A 3,852-nucleotide genomic window follows, 5' to 3' on the forward strand; every position below is an offset into this window, starting at 1 on the left:
GGGGGAGCCGGAGAGCGGGGCGATTTCAACCCCGCCTTGACCCGGAAATAATAAGATCCCTCCCCCGTGCGGACCTCTTGCGCGCTAGAACGAAAGAGAGAAAGGGGCCAGCGCGGCTCTGCCAGTCGCCGTTGTAATGTGGATCATAGAGCGGAGGCAATGATAGGCGGGTCTGGGACACCGGATAGAGCGTCTTCAATGGCGGGGATGGCAAAACACCCCCTTCAGGTGAAATGCTGTGTAGTCCTCCAAAAGCAGCGTGGTTCGAGGGACGAGTCATGGAGAATCGCTGCAGGAGGAAAGGGATAGGAGAAAACCGGGTAGCCATCTATTTATCCACGGCGTATCTGTAGTAATACTGCGGTTTCCAAAATTGCCGCCCTATTAGTATTACTAGGGGGAGAGGAAGCACCCAGCTTGCTTTCAGTTGTTCTTGTTAACTTTGACGGAACAATGAGCAGCAGCCCAGGACAAACATCGGAGGATGCGAAATATGCCCCTTTTACAGGCGCTGGAGTCGGGGGCAGAGCACCCCACGCCCCAGAAAAGTTCCTTACTTGGCCTTTTTACTCTCTCTCCTGTACACGAGTTCTTACCAATGACTCTCGATAGGAAAAGTCACTCAAAAGTCTTAGGGGCGTTGCAGTGACGGAGAGTTTAAAGCCGTCGTCCTGCTAAGTCGTATTCGCTGGCAACGTCCGCACTCGCGTACGTCCACCGACAAGAAATGGTTTTGCTTGACCGCTGAGAGGGACTCGGCACGCTTACTGGGAAGAAGCCTTATTGTAAACACGCTACCTTCGATGAACGTGCCTAGGGTTGCCTTGTAGGAGGGGAAAAGGCAGCAATGGGAAGGGAAGGAATACCAGTCTATTCAAAACATTGAGGCCTCCCATTGATTTACATTATACGGGTAACATTTTTTTAAAATGTGGCCCACTAAAGCGTTTGGTAAGGGGCATGATTAATAATGAAACAGCCAATGTTTGAAATATAACATGATAAAATCATTAAGATTCCACCAGCTTAATAATCCCCAAGGCTGCCGTCCAGTAAATTTGAGAGAAACGTTGCCCCAAAATTCCAGACTTTTTTTTTAATTGGGAGCATGTTAAATAAATTCTGCGAAGCAGTTTACGCACACACACACAAATACATATTTCACACACTACAGAGATAATGGATCACACATTCATTGGTTCAAAACAAATGACCCAGCTACATAATGGTTAGATACCCTGTTCTACTGGATTCCCAATGCTTGTGCTATAAAGTCTGGGTAATCCTCTGCCATCTGATGTTGCAAAACTCTCAACACCCTCCAAGGCTGCTGAGAATTGTAGTTCTGTAATGTGTGCAGGGCTACAGCATTTCTAGCCTTCTGTTAGCCTCTAAATTGCCTTTTTTTGTGGCAGGGTAGACTTAAGACGTTATTTGGGAATAGCACAGAATGAGCTTTCATTATGTTGAATATGTTAACGAGGCAAATTCAACAAAGTAATCTTCCATGCATTCCTATGCTGGTGTCTATGTTTAGTTTTCAAAATAAAAGCTGTATTCATGCATGAAACCTGTGAAGCAAGCATTGGGTGTGTAAAAATCCATGGAGAGAAGTGGAAGTGGCATAAAACTTAGAAGAGGAGGATGGGTGTGAACAGCTTCCCTTATTTTAACAGGTGTTAACTTTCACATATTGTTGCTGCAGTGTCTGTGATGTTCAAGCTTGCTAATTTATTCTCACAGGAACATTCAGCTATTCAAGGACATTGCATTGATCCTCATTTCTTTCGGTATCTCCGTTTCAAAAGAGGTCAAACCTGTGTAAGTGGAAGGGGACTAAAAGCAATCACCTACAAAACAGAAAGGAAATCATGTTTCAAGATATGTGTAAGTCTCTACCCATAACACCACCATACATGGATTGAGGTCATGCAAGAACTAAGCCAATGTTTGGTTAACCACTGTCTGTTAAATGAGCTACAATTTGTTCTTTAAGGCAAAACTAAACAACTCTCATAATGGCATAGCATAAAATGTGAATCTAAACTTTGGTTCATCTCCAGAGGAGAGACTATCACATGGGGTGTGGAATTATCAATGGTTAAATGCTAGAACAACACATACTAGGCCTGCCAAGAAATCACATTCTCTGGACTTGATTTTGGAATCCCTCCCATGGTTTTAAGGCAGATCTAGGTTGTAATTATTTAATAACGAGGGAATGTTTTGCACATAATTTAATCATTTTTTATTAGTATTTCAGGTTGAATCTTGACATGAAACGCAAGCTAATATTTTGCAAACTATGCTGGCTGGGTTGACAGAACACACATTATGACCAAATCCAGACATCATTTTATATTAACACTCCACAAAAGGAACTGAAATAATAAAATTGTATCAAATGCAGTGAAAAAGCACACCCAACTCAGATTCAGATTAACTGACAGTAATTCATAGTGGCATATTAGATTCCAAATGCTTACCTAGATAGCCATATTCACACTGCTGGCAAAATCTTTCCCCCCAATAGAAGACCCATGATTTCTGAACTTTTTGCTATGATTTGGTATTTTGCCTGGAAACACTAGAATTTTATTTATTTGTTTACTCATTCAATTTATATAGCCACCCATCTCACATATGTGATTGCAGGTTACATATAAATCCTCCACATACTAATGTTGCATATTGTGGCTGCAAAATTAAACTATGCAAAACCTTGATTTAGCATGAACTGCTATCACTTTGTCACCAAACCATGATTTAATCAAAGCACAGCTTAAGACATGTGGTCCCTGCCATGCCTCTGAATAGGAGCTGTTGCAGGATAGTAGTGGAGGGATGTTGCTAGGCCAGAGGTGGGTAATATAGAACAAAATACGAGGCTACAGCTACATGTGTCTGAACAAACTTAACATCTGTATGTTAAAGATTTGTTTAGAATCCCAATTTGGCACTTTCCTGCAGCCTGGTACTTGGGGGAGAAAGAAGGACATGTCAGAAAGAGGAAAATTTAGCAATTTGAGAGAGACTGAATGTCCTCGCCTACTTTGGACTCTAGTTCCAGCCTTTACTAGCTTCAGCTCTGCCCTCATGCAGCCCCCAAACGCATTCTGCTCGTGGGTGTGTGGTTTTTGAGAGAAAAGTAGTCCACTGCTTTGCAAGACTTTTCACAATCAGTAGATCTGCCACCCTGAGAAACAGGATCCATGACCAGCCAGGCCTTCAGTCTCATCCCATCCCCTTGCTCTTCTGATGAGTGGATCCCCAGTTGAAAAGGCTGTTTTAGTTGCTTCCAACAGCAGCAACTGAAGGGACCTCTTGGCCTCCGTCTCTCTTTTCATCTGGATATTTAAAGTACATATTTAAATACCCCTTGGTATGTCTTTAGTTGGGCAGAAACCAACCACATCATCGATCAGGACTCAAAGCAAAACCTTTCCAGAAAAAGCAACTGCCACTTAAAAATACGTGAATGGAATTTAAATTGTCCAAAAAAGTCCACATTTTGAAAGACTGAGTCAAATACCTGTGACAGGTCACAGAATCCAGAGGTTTGCTGCATATTAAACTGCCGTACAAGGGGGTGGAAGGAAGAAGCTGCCCACAACGGTGAATAGAAATCTGGATGCTGATGACATGTACAAATGGGATCGCGGGGCTATTTGTGGGCCATGCTGTGTGTATTGGCCATGCTGCAGTGTAGCTCCTCTCTTGGCTTCTCTCAAAGTGTCTGGGAATAACAAAGTGTCTTAGCTCTTTTGTCTTTCAACAAAAGAGCTAAATCTGTCAAAGATTCTTCTCACTCTCTCAGAACCACAGTTCCCGATGGAGTGGGGGGGGGGGGGA

This window comes from Python bivittatus, unplaced genomic scaffold, assembly GCF_059951505.1.
Source record: "Python bivittatus isolate LINGU-HERP-01145 unplaced genomic scaffold, Pbiv_v1 ctg000220_np1212, whole genome shotgun sequence".
Classification (NCBI taxonomy): Eukaryota; Metazoa; Chordata; class Lepidosauria; order Squamata; family Pythonidae; genus Python; species Python bivittatus.